This window comes from Protopterus annectens, chromosome 10.part0 (assembly GCF_019279795.1).
Source record: "Protopterus annectens isolate FY-2018-M chromosome 10.part0, PAN1.0, whole genome shotgun sequence".
In the NCBI taxonomy this organism is placed as follows: domain Eukaryota; kingdom Metazoa; phylum Chordata; order Ceratodontiformes; family Protopteridae; genus Protopterus; species Protopterus annectens.
This window is the reverse complement of record NC_056744.1, coordinates 138,505,701-138,526,629: the sequence shown is the minus strand read 5'-3', so window position 1 is coordinate 138,526,629 and position 20,929 is coordinate 138,505,701. Positions and strand designations below refer to the sequence as shown.

The 20,929-nt window shown below is 37.0% G+C and overlaps 1 protein-coding gene across 2 annotated transcripts in view; it reads right to left on the bottom strand.

The window, feature by feature from the left end:
• Positions 1-20,929, bottom strand: part of CEP112 (centrosomal protein 112) — a 3,283,222-nt gene that overhangs the window by 350,130 nt on the left and 2,912,163 nt on the right. The window lies entirely within an intron of this gene.

Below are 20,929 nucleotides of genomic sequence, written 5' to 3'. Positions count from 1 at the left end.
GATGGGAAATGATACATGTTTTGGAAAGCAAGTATAAAAATAATATTATGTCAATGTTGAGATTTATTGATGATTTTTTTGATGTGGGGAGGGACTAAGGAAGTATTAGAAGAGTTTCTATTATACATCAATAATATATGCACTTAGTTGAAATTCACCCACCATGTTAATAATAAGGAAATTAGTTTTTTGGATTTGGTAGTTTACAAGGAATATAATAGGTTGGCATCTAGGATATTTAAAAAAGAAATACAAAATAATATGTACCTACACTTTTCAAGTATGCACCCCAAAAAAAACTAAAATGAATGTAGTAAAAGGATAGCTTTCTAGAATAAGCAGATTAACAAAGAAAGAAAGAGACTTCTTGGAAGAAGCAAATCTTTTTTTTGATAAAGTTCTAAAAAGAGAGTATCCTGAATTAGAAGTAAAAAAAAAAACTATTGGAAAAAGAAGTTGGAGTAAGAGAAAATAAAGAAGCAAATACAGAATGTAGACCCCCATTTAGATATGGGACATCTATGGCTATTCAAAATAGTGTGGATTCACAGGCTATCAAAAAAATTATAAATAGAAACTGGGGCCTATTTAGAGCAAACAGTAAACTACTTAATAGACTAGGGAGTCACCCCAAGTTTACCCAGAAGAAAGCTAGAATTTATAAAAAAAAAAACAATTTTCAAGGCAAACTAAAATAACCTAAAGAAAATAAATAAAAGTGTGGCATGATAAAATGCCATAATTGTAATATCTGTAAGTATATTTATACAGATTGAAATGAAGTAGTTATTGGAGAAAAATAATTAAAATGTCAAGGTTATATAGTTGTACGTCCAAAAATGTTGTGTATTTGAGTTTTTGTGTAGAATGCAAATCCTTCTATGTGGGAAGAACTACCCGCAAATTAAGTAGAAGGATTTATGAGCACAAGTATGCTATTCAATCTGGGGATGATAAGAATGCATGGAGTAAACACTATAAAGTGAAAAAGTGTAAGGTTGAGTTTAAATTTATAGTTTTAGAAGCACTCTCCAACAGTTTTAATATTGTAAATATTGAGGAAGAGCTGGCTTGGCTTAAATACTGTGGCAAGTCAGACTAAATGCTTGCGTTCCACCAGGGCTGATCTACAGAGAAGAATTTGTGATGTATCTTAAAAGGAAAGGACTTAAACACTAGTATAGTGTTTTAGATTAAATGTAAGTTTTTAGTTATGTATTTTTAAAACATGCTTTTTATAATGGTCATGTGACATAAAGATCATGTGATTTTTTATACTATTTAAATGTTGGATGTGTTTATGATCAGTTCAGTCTGAAGAAGTCTCTGTGTAAATTGAGGGAGACAAAAGTGCTAATGGGAGTGTATCTGTACCTGTTCTACAATTGGAGTTTATCTGGACCTGTTCTACAATAAACTGGTGTTTTTCTATTTGGAGCCTGCAAATTTTCTTGGCTTGTCTGTCTGTAGTAGTAGTAGTACTAAGCCACATTATCAGAAAGAACCACTTCAGCTAAACCAGATTCCTGAATAACCTTGGTCAACAGACATTTTCAAATGGAATGGTCTGGTATAAAAACATACAAAAGCATTGGAATAAAGAACTGGCAGAACTACAAAACGAAAATAGACAAAATGAAACTAGATGTTCATAAAGGCAACTTAGCTTCAGAAAAATAATTAGAAGACCTCAACAAAAATACTTAGAGATACTGAACCATAAAAAACAATGATTAATTTAGAGAAGGTCACACTGTGCGCTTACTAGATGAATCCAAAAAATCTAAGATGAATAGCTAACAGGATGAAAAGAATAGTAAAAGCAAATAAGATAAAATAAATATACAATACAGACAAAAAAGAAAAGTATCACACTTAAAAGCAATTCTAGAAACCTTTTTAGAGTATTTTAATAAACTCAACAGTCAAGAAAATAAAGTAGAATAAATTGAAGCACTTAGAAAATTCCTTAAGGAAAATATAAGACTAAGACTATCAGATGAACACAGAAAAATAATAGATAAAGATATAACTATGACAGAAATTAAAGCAGAAATCAAGAAACTAAAATTTAACAAAGCTCCAGGTAATGATAATATGACAACAGCGATGTCTAAACTACTATCTGATAATGCATTAAGTCAATTACTAACTGTGTGTTCACATCAGTTAAAGAAGGTAATAAATGCCCTCATTCTGAAATATCAAGTATCACCAATTTTGAAACAAGATAAAAAAACTGATGAGTGTATCTCATATAGATCCATAAGTTTATTAAATATCGATTATAAAATATTTATGACAGTTCATGCAAACAGAATCAAACAAATATTGCCTTACTGATAGAGAACAATCAAACAGGATTCATTAAAAAACAGAAATACATACAATATAAAGAGAATTTTGACCCTTATTGATTTCATAAACAAAAAAATAAAATGAATATCGTTTGCTTAGATATTAACAGTGCATTCAATTCTATGAACTGGGATTACATTTGGCTTGCACTGGTGGAGTATGGATTTTTGAAAAATTTTACCTCACTAATAAGGTCTCTTTATGATAAATCTTTGGCATACATAAAAATAGGATCCTGTTTGTTGGAGCCTATTTTTGTTGTGTCTTTTGGCTTTTCCCAGTTAGGGGTCGCCACAGCGGAACTCCGGTCTGCTAATGATTGGTAGTTGATTTTTACGTGCCGAGTTACCAGCCCTGACACACAACCTTCAACGAAGGTGTGCCCATTCATGCATGTCTTTACGCAGAAGACACTCTAGCTGAGAATCGAACCAGACAGCGTCTTATTGTGAGGCGACACCGCTACCACAGCACCACCACCGTGGGTTTATTACCATTACAAAAGGTACAATAAAGGGTTGTCCACTTTCTCCTTTGTTATTCACATTAGTAATAGAACCATTAGAAAATTTCATACGTGCAAACCCAAATATTCAAGGAATTCAACTAGATACTGACCTTGAGTTAAAGATTCAACTATTTGCAGACGACATTTTATTAACTTTAAAAGAAGGTAACAACACACTAAAAGAACTATGGAAAGCAACAAAACAGTTTAAGAAAATTTATGGACCATCATTTATTGAAAATAAAACCAATATGTTAGTAATAAATATGAACAAAGAAGCATTAAATAAAAATATCATAAATATCTATCTAGAAATGATACAATCAAATACTTAGGAGTTAAAATTACAAATGACATATATACAAAAATGCAACTAAACTATAAAGATATTTTGGATAATATCAAAGAACTCATACAAAAATGGAATAAGCTATTTTTTACCATGGAGGAAAGACTCTATATAATTAAAATGATTATATTCCCCAAAATTCTGTATTTTATACAAGCTTGCTTGTTACCTCCACCTAAATCATATTTAAAACAATTTAAAGGGTTAATAATGAAATTCTTATGGTATCCTAAAAAACCTAAAGTCATTTTGACAAATGGGAAGAAGGTGGAATAGGCTTACCAAATCTAGAAAGATATATACAATTGTCAGCTTTAAAAGCAGTTTCTCTATGGTTAAAAAATATACTTCCAAATGGAAACTAGTACATGAAACAATCTGGTTAAAAACCATTCATGCTACAATAAATAAACATATGAAAATAGTACCGAATAGATTACTTTGGTTATTGAAGGAATGCATGGCAACAGGGAAACACAAAAATATAAATTCTAAATACATTATCAATACATAATGTAAGTTGTAAACAAAAATCCGGATATAAAAACATGGTCTTTTTCCTTATTCCCAATAGCATATACAGAAAATAATATTATAACCCAGGACTCAGTAGCAGTTACAAGATTTAGTAAGAATGGTCTAATTTACTGGTATCAGTTGATAAAGAGTAATAATGTACTAATGATAGAGCAAATTATTAGTGAGTTCAACCTTGAAAATAACAAGTGGTTAACATTGCAGGGATTAAGACTGTAAATAGTTTTAAACCAAAAGGCAATAATGCAGAAGTCTGTTAGGGAAAGGTTCCTAAGTTCATAGAGCAGTTAATAATGCTGATGGAATTCCCCACAAATGGGAAAGGAGTTTTATTAGTATTGTACAAATTAGTTAAAGAAACAAGAATTCATAATAAACACAATATATGGAAATACTATGAAACAGTTAATGGTAAAATTAGGTGTAAATCACAATCAATAGCCAACGGGCAACACATGTTCTATGAATGCCATTTACTTAAACAATATTGGGAAAGTATTAACTATTTGTTACAGGCCCTGTTCACTGATAATTTCCAACTTACCATATATCTAGTTTTGTTGAATACACCTGTACTGTCTTGTGTTCCAAGACAAAAATATGTAATTTTGTGGACTCTCCTTGCTATTGCAATGAAAAATATTACACAGAACTGGAAAGCTGAACTCCTACCAATTGTAAACATTTCAAGAACATGGTTTTATCAGTCTCGCAGTTGGACTTGAAAACAATCAAGGAAAGAACAGAATGACCTTCTTACTTAAGCATTGCCTGGCAGAAAGTAAATCAAGTGCTGGAAACAGAAGACTAATAAATTATAATCGAATTCAAAGACACATTCAAGAAAACACAGTTGTTCAAGTATAGACATCCTACATAAATAGTTGGCTTTGTAATATTTGTTTTGGAATTGTTTCTCCACTTTAAGCTTTGACTATGTAAATACTTTTTGATATACATACTATATATATGTTTATGTTTCTGAAAATCAATAAAAATGTATTCAGTAAAAAAAAAAAAAAACATGATAGATAAAGGTGGGAAAAAAACAAAAAAATTATTTGTTAGTAGACTCTTATTCAAATTGGTTTGAGATAGACCTACTTCCTAATCTAGCATCAAGTACTGTCATTACTAAGGTGAAGCATCATTTTGCAGTCCATGGTAGTCTGCAGAAAGTTATTTCTGAAATGGTACACAGTTCGTAATCCAGTAGTTCAAAAGATTTGCTGAAGAGTGGAACTTTATTCATGTTGGAAGTAGCCCTGAGTATCCACAGTCAAATGGTTTGGCAGAAAGTGCAATTCAAAGTGGGAAACAGTTATTAGAGAAGTCGAAACGAGACAATAGCGATGTTTTTCTGAATCTCCTGAATCTCAGAAACATTCCTTGTGATAAACATCTTGGTTCACCTGCACAAATGCTTTTGTTGAGACAAACCAGAACCACACGACCACTCAGTAGCAATCTCTTGGTTCCCTGTGTTAAGAACAACAAAGCAGTGAGAGCTCAACTTATGAAAAGTCGTTGGTCCCAGAAGTCCTATTATCAGAAGTCTAGCAAACTGTTCAGTCCATTATGAGATGGGGAGATAGTGAGTATGAAGATGTCCAAAGGTTTTGATCAGACAGGAGTCATGAAAAGTGTGTGTCCAGAGCTGAGATCATACATTGTGGAATCATAAGGAGTAGAGTTTAGGTGGAATTGGAAACATTTGGTACCAGTGTCCGAACATGTATTAATGTATCATACAATGCAAGAAAGACTCTAGATCTCAGAGTGAGTTATCCAGCATTCTAGTTCCAGAGGACATTCCAGTAAATATCCTTGTTTCTGAGAAGAATCCCAAAACTCCAAAAACTGTTCACCAATGACTGTCCTTGTTGCTAACCCAATTCTGATTGCTATATATCACTAAATCAGGTTGCATTTCCAGACCATGTTCCAGATACAAGGCAACTTGGACACAAGCATTGTGTTTATTTTTTAGCGTCTACAATTGCATGTTTTTTTCATAGGTTCATAGGTGAGTACTAGGCTAATGGCCCTGGAGCCAACACAAGTCTAGCCCAAGAATATTCCCAGTAACCTTGCTGCAGGACGTTAGTTCCTTGTGCCCCTATTGAGCAAGGCTGTTGAACTGATCCCCAGGTTGAATTTCCTGTTACCCATCCACTCGTCAAGATTTTTCTTGAAGAGGGCTAGTGAAGTGCTTTGCTTGACATGAATGGGGAGTTTATTCCAGAGTATGGGAAGTCTCTGGGTTAGGAACCTGTCCCTCCAGCAGGTTCTGTTTATTGTGGTGATGAGGTTGAGGACTTTGGAGCATGTTGTGCGGAGGAATTGAGACTTTTTCAGATAAAGCATGTCTAGTAACACTGGGTCAGACATGGGTTTGTATATCAAGCAGAGATTGCCTCTAAGTAGGCGATATGAGATGGAGTATAGCTAGAGTTTTTTGAGTCTGTCTGTATAGGGCATGTGTTTGAGTCCTAGGATCCTCTTTGTGAGGATTTTTTGTGGCTTCTCTAGCTGTTGTAGGTGTCTAGTGAGGTGCATGCCAAATGGGGCATTGCACTCTATAATGGGTCTAATGAGGGATGAGTAGAGGGGGATTATGACTTCTTTCTTCCTGGATTAGAAACCTTTTGTAATGAGGTGTGCCACATAGAAGGACTTTCTAACTACTGTGGCAACATGGCTGTCAAAGGAGAAATTGCTATTTACCTGTGTCTCTAGATATCTTATCACACCTTGGGAGTTGAGAGGGCTACCGTCGATGTGGTGGTTCATGGGCACCATGTTTTTCCCAAAGGGGATGACAATGCACTTTTTAGCATTGAGCTTAAGACCATGGTTCTGGCACCAGTCGTCGGTGTCTGTGAGGCCTTTTTGCAGGATGTTTACATCAGCTTGAGAATCAATAATAGCTCTCAGTTTGCAGTCATCCATGCATATGGTTAACCAGAGTCCCTTGGTGTTGGCCTGAACTTCAGAGAAGTAGATACCAAACAGGGGAGGACCCAGGAAAGATCCCTGTGGGACTCCACGTGTAACTGCCTGGAAGTCGGATTTGGAGTCTGCTACTTTCACTGTGTGGATTCTGTCCATGAGCCATTTGGCAACCCAACTTATGATGTATGAGTCTGTCAATGATCCCTGAGTGGGGGATGATGTCGAAGGCCTTGGCTAGGTCGAGGTAGGCTGTATGGACTACTTTGCCTTCATGGACCGCTCTGGTGACAGATTTGAAGAAGTCTATCAGGTTGAGCAGACATGATCTGCCCTTCAAAAACCCAAGCTACAAGGGGTCCAAGGTTTCAGGGTTCCCTATATCCATATTTATGAGGTCAATAATGATGCGCTCGATGGCCTTACAGATCAGGCACATCAGGCTGATGGAGCGGTAGTTTCCAGGGTCAGTAGTCGCTCCTCCTTTGTGGAGTGGAATGACTGTAGTGGTGCACCTTTCAGTGGGAACAAAACCTGAAGTGAGGCTGTGGTTGAACAAGGCACTCAGGTGTGGTGCCAATTTCCTTTGTATTTCATGTAGAACACAGCCAGGTATATTATAAGGTCCTGTGGAAGCTGTATTTTTGGCTTTGGATAGTGTCATGATCAGCCATGATATTAGAGATTTGGCATTCCTCACGTATTGGGATGAGCCCTTTAGGGGGTGAAGGGTGGTAAAGTTTGCACTAATCCTGCCGGCCAAGATACTGGCAATATCTGTTGGTTCAGTATAAGTGGTGCCATTGTGCAGTAGCTCAGAGCACCTCTGCTTTTGTTATGCAGATTCTTGACATAGCTAAATAATGCCTTGTGGTTATCTTTAGCATCTGTAGCAATTTTATTTTTGTAACTAGCTTTGGAGGATTTGATGAGGGATCTCAGTTTTTTGCTGAGACTTACAAGGGAATTTTTCCAGTCTTGGGACTTTACCCTTTTCTTCAACAGTTTTTTCCTTCTGTTGTAGAGTTTATTAATGGCAGAGGACCACCAGATTGGCTTCATTTTATTGTGGGCAATTTGTTAAAGAGGGAGGATGTAGATCAGTATGTATGTATGCCTTTAAGAAGCTTTCCATGGGTCTGCACATGTGTATAAATACTGAGCACATGCGAGCCAGACTACCATTTTGTAGAGAGATGTTGAGATGTGAGCATGCATGTATATAATGGTCTGTCAGTTAATCAGTAATTTTATGTTGCTGCTATCCATCCTGATGTGTTTCTATAAAATAAATCATATAAATGAACTACCCCACCTGTTCATCTTGAATCATAACATAGGACGAGCAACACACACATTATACATTTTTTCTATCATCAGACCAGCATTACATAAACTGCTGAATTCTTGCCTTCCATTAAACCTCACTCCTCCTCCTGAACATTATTCTGCATATAATGTTCCCATAAATTTCTGAGACCGTCCTGAAGATTTTTTTTTTTATCTCATATCCTGTACAGGTAATAGATATTTTCTGGAAATGTTATAAAATTTGTATAAAGCAGAGAAAGGTGAAAATCAAGAAAGAGCACAAACAGAAATATTTATGAAAGATGCAATTATGTCAAGGTGAGAGGGAAATGAGGCTCAACAACTGGCAGTTAAGAATTTTGTTCCCTGCTTTTGATGTATAAAGCTCTGGTCTAGACAAATGACTAGATATTTGGATGGTTTGTTTTTTTTTTCAGTTGGTCATTACTGCAGCTAAATATTTCCCAAAAAGGCAGGGTTTAAAAGATGCTCTGTTTTGATCCAAAGAGCATGCCTTAGTTTTTGAGGTGTTTAAGAGAAGTGTGCCATTGACAATCCAGGTAGAAAGTGTCTAGAGTCTGTGTTGTAGTTGTTGCTATAACAAGAATAGACAGGGACCTGATCTACATACAATCATATAATCTGCATACAGAATGAGTGGTACGTTCGATCACTGAGATTTTTATGAAGCCGAGGAAGAGAATGACAGCAAGTATGGAGCCTTACTGTACTCCTTTAAGTAATGGGGTAACTGTGAAAAAGGAAGATCACACTTTACCTCTAAAAAGATGGTTAGAAAGAAAATCTTGAAACCAGAAAGAGATATCTGGACTAATACCTAATTCAAGATATGGTTTACAAGATGTGAGTGGGCAACCAAGTCAAAGGTCTTACTGAGATCTATGAACAAAGTTCCACTTGAGATTACCTTTATCCAGGTTTGTTAGAATTTCATCTATTAATGTTCAGAGGGCAATCACTGTACTGTGACAACTACAGAAATTAAGGTATTTCACTCAGATACATTTGTATTGGTTGATGCAATTTGATAGCTTAGGTTAAGCAGAGCATTTACTTCTTTGAAGAACCAAGGTGTTTTATTGGATTTGAAGAGTTATGAGGTTTTAGGAAAAAATGTCTTGGAGAAGTGAGAGAGTTTGTAAGGGTTTCAGCTGCACAACTGGGATCCTGTGTGTTAAGAACATTAGAGCACACATGACAGAACATGTACACCTTGGTGGACTGTGGCCTGAATGAAATTAATGAAATCAGAGTTTGTTTGGTGATATTTACTTTGCAGATAGTGCAGTGATCACTTATGAAGGGAAGATGGATGTCAGAGCAGAAGAGTTTGGAAGGGTTGTTTATAATTAAGTCACGTAGGGAATGCCAATGAATATGGAGACAGAAAAAAATGAAACAGAAAGGATGGAGGGTACTAAGATGCAGCTAGATTAATTTGTTTGTGATTAGTGGAGGCCATCTTTAGAAGTATTCAGAATCTGATGTAATGTTAGCTTGGCAGCTAGATGTTAAGTGTGACTTGAACAGAAGTATGCTGCTCCACCCATTCTTTTCCCTGCTCTGCAATTTGATGTGTATACCTTGGGGAGAAAAGTGAGGGAAGTTGAGGTCACCTTTTTTCAACCATGATTCAGTGATTGTGAAGACACATGGACAGTGAGAGCAGAAGAAGGCTCTACAAAAGTCTAACTTGTTCTTTGTACTTGTAGTACTTAGTAGTCAACACGATAGTCATTATGGGTATTTTTCCGGGGGGTTACACCTAAGCTCCTGCACTAGTGCCTGTCCCCAGACCTAGCCCATCCACTAAGCTGGCAACCACCGGGGACTGTCCAATGCAAATTAAAAAAAAAAAAATATATATATATATATATATATATATATATATATATATATATATATATGTATGCACACACACACACACACACATATATATATATATATATATATATATATATATATATATATATATATATATATATATATATATATATAGATATATATAGATATATATGGCTCTACTTTGAAACATCTAAAACTCAGAACATCTAATTTCTAACATTGAGACCAGAACATCTAAAACCCATAACATCTAAAACACAGAACATTGAATTTCATAACATCTAACACTACAAATCACAAGAAAATAACATCCCCTCCACATATAACAAAACCAAACTACCAAACACACTAGCAAGTCCCTCTGCACCCCACACCCCCGTAAATTAAATATACCAACTGCAAGATCGCACTATAGTGGGAAAAAGTTAATTCCCTAACCCCACTATATCGAGCCCCCCTGCAGAAATGTAGTAAAAAGTGTGTTTGGTAGTTTGGTGTCATTATATGTCATTACATCTAGAGGGGATGTTATTTTCATGTGATTTGTACTGTTAGATGTTATGAAATTCAGTGTTATGGGTTTTAGATGTTCTGGTCTCAATGTTATGAAATTAGATGTTATGGGTTTTAAATGCTTTGAAGGGGACCCATATATATATATATATATATATATATATATATATATATATATATATGTGTGTGTGTGTGTGTGTGTGTGTGTGTGTAAAGATTCCCAAGTCAATGAATAAGACAGGTGAGGAGATAAGTAATGTTCTAACGAGCATGTGGAACTCTCTGTTATGCAGTAGCTAAGGACCCTAAAATTCAGCTTGCTTCTGTTTCATACTAAAACAGTGCCTACTGGCCAGAACAGTTGTTAAAGTTGTGCCATCAATTAAGGAATGTTAATTACTGCTTGACCAATATTTCACTATATTTACAAAATGACAACACTCTTGGCTAATTGTGTCCTTCATATACATATGGTGTGATACATTTTTTTTTTTAAATAAACGTAAGTTCAGTTTTTGTTTTTAAATAACGGCTAACATTCCCCTTCATATACATATAGTGTGGTAAAATATTTTTTAATATTTTAAACATTCATGCCATTAGTTTTTTTGTTGTATTTATACAATGTGTGGCCAAATGCTTTCATGCAAGGCTATGGAACGTATCATCATGGAACTTATAAACAATGACATTGGTAATCTCCAAACTCTGGACCCTACTGAGTTTGGGTTTGTAAAAGGCAGATCATGTCTCCTAAACCTGAAAGACTTCTTTGAGGCAGTCACCAAAGCCGTAGGTGAGGGTAAGGTGGTTCACACAGTCTATCTAGATCTCGCCAAGGCTTTCAACACTATCCCCCACTCTGGAATTATAGATAAACTCACTTAACTAGGTATAAACTAGGTATAGGCAATTCTATTTCTTAGAACTGGTGCCCTGGCACAAATGTATTATCATAACTGTCAATACTATATAGTATAGACCTTTGTATGTGCTGCCTCTTTCTTTCTTTCTTTTCAAAATTACTACTCCTGCTTTTCCTAATAATATGGGATTAGGAATTCTACTCAGTATTTAGTATTTTAAGTATTATACATATTCTGTAAAAATGAAGTAATTTAAGAACTGTACATTTCTGTAAAAATGCTTCTGTATTGTTAATATCCTACATTCAATTAGTTCATTAATCCTTATAAGTTGTATCTTATAGTAATGTATTTTATGTAATGTACCAGTATATAGTGGAGCTTTTCTCCTCGGGCCTCTGCTGAAAATGGACATGTATCCAACCAGACTAGCCCGGCCAACAAATGTAAAATCAAATAAAATAAATAAATAAACCCCTATGTCACAAGATGGGTTGCCAACTGGCTCACTGACAGAACCCACACTGTGAAAGTAGCAGACTTTAAATCCAACTTCAGACCAGTGACAAGTGGAGTACCACAGGGTTCAGTCCTGGGTCCTCTCCTGTTTGGTATCTACTTCTCTGAAGTACAAGCTAACACAGAAGGTCTTTGGCTAACAAAGTTCGCAGATGACTGCAAACTAGAAGCCATAATCAAAACTCCTAACGATGTGGACATCCTACAAAAGGGCCTCACTGAGACAGATGCCTGGTGTCAAAGCCATGGCCTCAAGCTCAATGCCAAAAAGTGCATTGTCATCCCTTTTGGTAAAATCTCTGTACCCATGAACTACCACATAGGCGATAGTCTACTTAACACCGAAAGTGTGAAAAGAGACCTTGGGTCACAGGTGGACAGTAGTCTCTCCTTTGATAATTACATCGCCACAGTAGTCAGGAAATCCTTCTACGTGGTGCACCTCATCACAAAAGGTTTCTCATCCAGGAAAAAAGAGGTCATTGTTCCCCTCTACTCATCACTCATTAGACCCATTATAGAGTACAATGCCCCTTTTGGTATGTACCTCACAAGACATCTACAACAACTGGAAAGGCCACAGAAATACCTCACAAAGATGATTACCGGCCTCAAACAGATGCCCTACGCAGACCGTCTCAAAAAATTCCAGCTTTACTCTGTCGCATTTCGCCTACTCAGAGGCGATCTCTGCCTAACATACAAAGCTATGTCAAACTCAGAGCTGTTGGACATGCTCCACTTAAAGAAATCCCAATCCCTCTGAGCTACACACTTTGAGGACCTAAACCTTGTTACCACAATAAACAGAACATGCTGGAGGGATAGATTCTTGTCCCAGAGACTTCCCATACTCTGGAACAAACTACCTATCTATATCAAACAAAGCTCCTCATTAGCACTCTTCAAGAAAAATGATGATTGGATGGGAGATAGGAAATTCACCCCGGAGACCACTTCTGTGGCTCTGCTTGACAGGGGCACAGGAAAATAATTTTCTTGGGTGGCAAAAGCCAGGGTACCATTTGGCTAGGCTTATATAGGCCCTAGGGCCAATAGCCTAGTCCCTACCAGACACAACAGAAGCTCTACTTCAGGATCTATAATAGACAGGATCTTTACTTCTGACCCTTGTCTGTACCATAACCCCAGCATTCCCCTAGTTCTCTAAGTGACTATTCCCATATTTATACCCGTAGATACTCCCAACACCCTCCCAAAGAACACCTTTACAGAGAATGTCATGATCTGACTCACTTCAATCCAGACAATTTCATCTCCATTTTGTCCAACATAAACTGGTCCTTCCTTAAATACCTCCCCCTTAATGATGTTGTATCCTCTTTCAATACTCTATTTCTAGATGTACTAAATTCCATGGCACCTTCCAGGAAAATCAGTGTAAAATCAAAATGTGTTCCCTGGTTAGCTAAGCAAACACTCTCTATCATGCATCCTAGGGATGCTGCCTGGAAAACTTGGGCCAAAAATAAAACTCCTCCCTTACTCCAAAGCTACAAGGAACTTAGAAATAGGTGTAAAAAACAGCTACCAGAGACAAAAAAACATTCTTTGCCTCCAGCCAAAGTAGCCCACATGTTGTTGTTTGTCTTTCGGCTTTTCCCGGTTAGGGGTCGCCACAGTGGAACTCCGGTCCACTAATGATTGGCAGTAGATTTTCATGAATGCCGAGGTCCCAGCTCGATGTTCAACCTTCAACTAAGGCACGCCCATTTACACATGTCTTTCGAACACCCACCCAACCACGGGGAGGACATGCAGACTCCACACAGAAGGCACTCCCCGCACTCCAGCGAAGAATCAAATGGGAGAACCACTTAATAACCCTAAATAATTTTGGTCTCCCATAAATAAAATCCTCCACCCTGGTAATCATCCTACCCCCAAACCCATTCCCCCCTCAATACTGCCTCAGAGACTGCTGCTATTTTAAATAATTACTTTATTGAAACAATCCAGAAACTAATTCCAAATAGCTCTACTGTCTCCTCTCTACCTTTACATCCCAGTCCTCCTTCCTCCAATGCATTTTGCCCGCAACCAGTTCCCACTGCCTTCATCAAATCCCAAACTAAATAAACTTTAAGCCCTGCTCTCCATCTGTTGACAATTTGCCTTCCTACTTTCTTAAAATTGCTGTCAATGCTATCGCTTACCCTGTCTCTATCCTTATTAATCATTCTATTATTGAATTTCTTGTCCCAGATGTATAGAAATCCTTCTACACAAATCCCTCTTCAAAAAGGAGGAAGCTCCACTGATCCATCCAACCAACGTCCCATAGATGTACTATCCCCCCTTTCCAAAATTCTAAAAAAGTGTATGCACACTCAGCTACTTAAACACGTGCTATCTAATAACCTTCTTACTCAAACCCAACATGGCTTCAGACCCCACCACAGCGCATCAACAGCTCTACTCTCATTCACCCAAACAATAGCAGAAGCCCCTTGACAACAACCTATTACTTTCCTGCTTATTCCTTGATCTCTCCAAAGTATTTGATACTCTCACTCTAAACTGATAACTAAACTCTCTGACCTTCATCTCCCCACCCCCTCTTTAATTTCTAGCTACTTATCAAATGCAAAACAATCTATATGCTGGAAAACTGTCACCTCCCCGTTTCTTCCTGTTAACACCGGTGTCCCCCAAGGTTCTATATTGGGTCCTCTTTTGTCCAATACTTTTACTAACAGTTTATGCTCTGCTACCAACCTCTCCACACTTTTACAATATGCCAACAACTCAACCCTTATTACCACTGCCCACAGCATCCCAGAACTCCTTGCTCTTACCCAAGACACTTTTACATCCATTGAAACCTGGCTCACTGATAATCAACTAATTCTAAATCCAAAAAAACTAAACTTCTAGTTTTCCTTCCTAAAACACTGGCAGCACACAAATCCACTTTCTCTATTACCTCCCTCAACAGTACCACTATCAGACCAGAACCCCATACTAAATTAGTTGGTGTTATAATTCGACATACATATTCATCATTGCATAAAAAAAAAACACCAGAAACTTGGTCTCCTGTACCATAACCACAGACTGCTTTCACCCTCCACCAAACCCTTCCTGGCCCTTGCTCTCCTATTACCCTGTCTTTTGTACGCAGCTCCAGTTTTTACTAACCCTCAGTCTTCACCTCTCTCTAAACTAGAGCAAACATACAATAAAATAACTAGATTCGCCTCTAATCTCCCTTACAAATCCCACCATTGCCTCGCCCTTAAATCATTACAATGGCCTGAATTCCCTAAACAATTGTTTCTTTCTCAACTGCATATCACACACTCAGTTCTTTATAATCCCACTTCCTGTCCCTCCATCTCTAATATTGTATCTCTATATAACCCCCTACGTCAACTTCATACATCTGACAAACATCTTCTTGACATTTACAAACCGTCAAAAAATATCGGTAAGTCCCTATATAAATATTCTGTAGCTCACACCTGGAACTCCCTTCCACTTAAAATAAGAAGTATCCCCCATAAGTTCCATTTCAAACTACAACTCAAACACTACCTTCTTAAGACCTGGTCCTGCCTTTGCCAAGCTCCTACCTGATTTCTAACCGATTTCTTCCTAAATACTACTTTTGATTACTCAATGTTTTTCTCTCTTTTTATCTGCCTTTCTTTCTTGCTCTTCTTTACAGTATATCTACAATCAGGTTTTGTAAATATTCCTACTTGGGGATCATCCTGCTGCTATTGCACTGGACTTTTTGAAATTTAGATATAAATATATTGTCTTTGTTGATTTTATTTTATGTAAATGTTTCTTGTCAATATTACTGTTACAATGTTTAGTCTTTGTATTAATTACTGTTTTTTGACAAGTCTGTAATTGCATTTGGAGCTTTTCTCCTCGGGTCTCCACTGAAAATGGGCCTTTGGCTCAGTTGGACCATCCCGGTTAACAAATGACAATAAATAAAAAAAATAAAATCTATACGATCAGTGTTTCAAAAAGTCCTTTTAAAGAGGATGGACTGTAGTAAAAAATTATTTGTATTATTAAGTGCAAATTATGCTTATTATTAAAAACTGTATGCATTATTAGGTACAATTATATATCAACATTTTTGTCTGATTATGTTCTAGCTTACTTATGCAACTATGTTCTATATTATTCAGCATGACAACTGCTCTGTATACAAAGCATGTATGTATTGTGTTTTGTCAGTCAGTCCCAGGCTGAAACTGAAAAAGGCCCAGTGAGATCAGTGCTCAACCGCGATTAACAAATTCAAAATAAAACACAATAAAATACATATTTCTGCAATTATATGAGCACACATTACATTATGTGTAAGTATCTAATTTTTATAATTGCCAGAGATTTTCTCATTGGTCCTCTCAGTAAATGGGCTTGTCCCATTTGCATTAACCATCCCAATTAGACTTTACTAACTTATCAATGAAGGAATAACCTACTTATGTTTGCCTAATTTACAACTTTGTAGTTATTTTAACCTTACTAATATAATAATAATGCATAAATGAATAAAGCAATAACACTTTCCTAATGACCTGGTATTTATTTTTCAAATGTATGCTTGTAAGTTTGCCAGTTTTCACTGTTTCAAGACAAGATGTTCACAGGTTGTATATAGCGGTTCTGTTTACATGAACAATGCCTTTGCTGTCTCTCACTTTAGTCCTGTTGTGCACATCATACAATTGTTGGACCCCCCCTTCAGGATAAAACTGCTTACAGTGAGATGATAGTGGCATCTAAACGTTCTTGTGCATATGCCAAAACTATGATACTATATTGGTGAATGCCCTCTTACAGACATTCACACTTTAATATTTGTGGGCCAGTTTTTCATGTGCCTATGGAATTACCTCATAGACTGCAACAGTATGACTATAACTTTCTTTAGAAAGTAAAATCTACAGTTTATCTCTGTATCTGCATTTACTGGGAGGATATTAAACATTCAGTGATTTGCCTTGTTAGAAACTATTATAACTACCACAAGTATGTGAGTGATGGTAGTGGAATTAACATTCACAGAACAGAGTGTGTGTGGCTATTGATTTTAGTGAGAAAGGGTAGGAAATGTTACATGTTAGGATTCAAAGAGTTAATAATGACCTGATAAATGAGGGTGTGAAGGTGGTTATAAAAAGGTGGTTATAAAAATAACTTAGTGCTAATAAGGTTAGAAAGGACAGAATTATGTCTATATATGATGCACAAGGACAGGCAATTTTAGGTAGGTGGCTAAGGGGGACAACGTAGGAAGACAAAAGACTGCATGCAAAGAATAGGTTACATATGTGCTTGGCAAAATATATGAAAATAACTGTGACTTTAAATGGAAGTGGTCACAGCATGTTTACACTGAGGTGGATAAGGCAGGTAAAATGTGGACAGAAACTGTTTCTAAAGGAAATTGGCAGAAGTCTATTAGTATAGGAGGTAGGTGGTTATGGGTCTATATTACAACATCGAACTCACAGGAGTCTGAATGTTGTAATATCGAACCCAAATGTTTGGACTACGCAAACAGCGAAGCCACGGCACACCGATTTTTTTTCCCAGGGAAAAAAATCGGTGGCCCATTTTTGGGGCTTTGCTATTTCCTCCACTGTGGTGCGATCTCGGAGTTGGTATATTTAAGTAGGGGGTATGTGGGGAGCACAGCCCCCCACATTAGTTCCAGTTTAAAGTGTAAGTGTTTTTTTTTTTTTTTTTTGTAACAGAAAAGCGATTTTTTTTCCCCAGGGAAAAAATAGCTGTTCTGTGTTTTTGTAGTTATTGGGTTTTGAACTTCATGGTTCAGTATTACATCGTTCGCACTCTTGTGAGTTTGATGATGTAATATAGACCCGGTGGTTACTATGGTTATATCAGAAATGTCTGAATTCACTGACTAGAATCAGTATAAGACTACACATGGCAACTTGATGTTCAAGAAGGCTTCATTAGGGAAGGGGCATGTGGCAGTGTATGACAGGTTGGGTGGAGAATATATGGCTACAGGTGTCAGCGGATGGGAAGGTAGCAAGGACAGCATGTTGGCACTGAAGTTAAGTAAGGGGACAGGAGCGATTGCCGTGCTGATTAGATAATAGTGCACAGATCACCAGATTATGCTGAAGATATGTCATATGTAAAATGGGCATGTGTTACAGAACTTGAATTTACCAAGACTCAAATAAGGATAATTAATTAAAAATGTAACTGAAGCAAATACCAGTGGAGACAAAGGTGAGTACTGATGTGGAGGTAAGTGTAAGCATCCTGGAGATGAAGAAGACATCAGGGATTAACAACTGTAAAGAAAATTTTCAGAAACCTACATGAGTGAGCCAGCAGTTAGGAGTCACCATATGTCCATGAGGTTTAGGATACCAGGGTGCCTTAAGATGAGGAGAACTAAGATATTATACTGGTATCTAAGCAATATGAATTAAAGTGAGTCAAGGTGATAGGAAACAAGGAACACTGAGGAGTGGATGGAGGTAAAGAAAAAGAGGAATCAAACTATGGTGCAAATGCGCACATTAAAAGACGGGGTGTGAAGAGAAAGATGTCTGAGATGGCTAGGAAAAAGGCATCCAGATGTGTTTTGATGGAAAAGACTGAAAAGGAAAAGGAAATAATCCAATGGAATTATTAATGGTAAGGCTTAGCATTTGTTTGTAAAGGATGGCCAAGGAAAGAGAAACATAGATAGAACCAAATAACCGAAAACCAGACGAGGAAGTGTTGTACGCAGAAAATTTTATTCACAAGAATTATCGCTGAATATTCCACAAGCCGTTTTCTTCCAAGAACCTCCCGGACTTTTTCAGACATGATAATAGGCACTTCTGAATACATACTTATATACCCTTCCCCTTAATTAGTTAATTAATCAATTATGTCTTTAAAAACATAATCGATTAATTAACTAATTAAGGTGAAGGGTATATAAGTATGTAATAATTGATTAATTAACTTTGGGTTTATACTTACCGGGCAGGCTCTTTTTGTTGGATATTAGAAAACATAGATAGAACAATGAAAGTCACCCAAGATCAGACAAAAGAAATTACACAAGTTCTTTGCATCTCTTTTTTACAGAAGAAAAGAAGATGGTATCTAAACTGGAGAGGTATATAACACCAGGAGAAAAGTGTTGGCATATGGAAAATGGCAAAAGAGGTTGTGGAGAAAGAGCTAAGGGCCAATGAGGCAAATGAGACACATATGCCACTACTTACTGATGAGACACATATACCACTACTTACTGACAAGAGAGACATATACCACTACTTACTTTAAACAAAACCAGCTGGAGAGACAGGTTTGTCTCCCAGAGGTTGCTCTGTCTCTGGAATAGACTTCCTATACACGTCAAACAGAGAACCTCACTGACCCCCTTAAAGCAACCTTGATGGGAAACCACAAATTCGTCACAGGGGTTCCACCTGTGTCACTCACTGACAGGGGTGAGAGGTGCTGACTGAGGTTTATTTTTGGGAATAAACTCTTGGCTACACTTGTAAGGGCCCAGGGCCATTAGCCTAGTAACCTCCTACGATCCTTACTGATGAGACACATGTACCACTACTTACTGATAGAGACATGTACCACTACTTACTGAAAACAGACACCTATACCACTTACTGATAAGAGACAACTATACCACTACATACTGATAAGAGACACATATACCACTACTTACTGAAAACAGACATGTATACCACTACTTACTGATAACAGACACCTATATCACTACTTACTGAAAACAGACACCTGTACCACTACTTACTGAAAATGGACACCTATACCGCTACTTACTGATAGACACATGTACCACTACTTACTGAAAACACACACCTGTACCACTACTTACTGATGAAAGACACCTATAAAACTACTTACAATAACAGACACCTATACCACTACTTACTGAAAACAGACACCTATACCATTACTTACTGATAAGAGACAACTATACCACTACATACTGATAAGAGACACATATACCGACACTTACTGAAAATAGACACATACACCACTACTTACTGATAACATACACCTATATCACTACTTACTGATGAGACACCTATACCACTACTTACTGATAACAGACATCAATATACCACTACTTACAATAACAGACACCTACATCACTACTTATGATCACAGACACCTATACCACTACTTCCTTATGTGACACATATACCACTACTTACTGAAAACAGACACCTATGCCACTACTTACTGATTACAGACACCTATACCACTACTTACTGAAAACAGACATCAATACCACTACTTACGATAACAGACACCTATACCACTACTTCCTTATGTGACACATATACCACTACTTACTGAAAACAGACACCTATGCCACTACTTACGATAACAGACATCTATACCACTACTTACTGAAAACAGATACATGTAGCACTACTTACTGAAAATGGACACCTATACCACTACTTATGATAACAGACACCTATACTACTACTTACGATAACAGACATGTATGCCTCTACTTTCTGATAAGAGACACATACGCCACTACTTACTGTATCTAAGGAATCAGTTGTAGTGGCAGGAGAAATGTTTGGCTCGCACAAACAGTTTGATTTTACAGTTTGGAATGGTACCTTAAGTACAACAGACTACTAATGGCGGTACCTTTATTAAAAAAGGGTCTAAATATTATTTTGGAAACTACACATTTAGTACTCTTATGTCAGTACCAGGTAATATCTGGGTACCCTCAATTTATCTATGGTATGATCCCAGTTATTCTCATTTGGGATAGTATACAATTATCAACCATGGGATGGGTAAGGCCAATCTCTTAGCATATGGGATATATTAATTTGAGCATAAAAACCGAAGGTGGCTAGGCTTAAAATGGTCCACAAGGGCAGCTAGCCTAGTACATACCTGTGAACCTAGGTAAGGTCATGGAAAGGATAACAAGGAGCATTACTTTTATGGCAGTACCACAAAAGGTCATGATCTACAACAATGTTGTAGTAAGCAAACCTCTTCATAGCAGGATATCACACTGTTGTATAACTTGGTTACATTAGGCTCTGTGATGGTAGTGCTGCTGGACTTTGATAAAGTTTTTAATCCCACATGTTG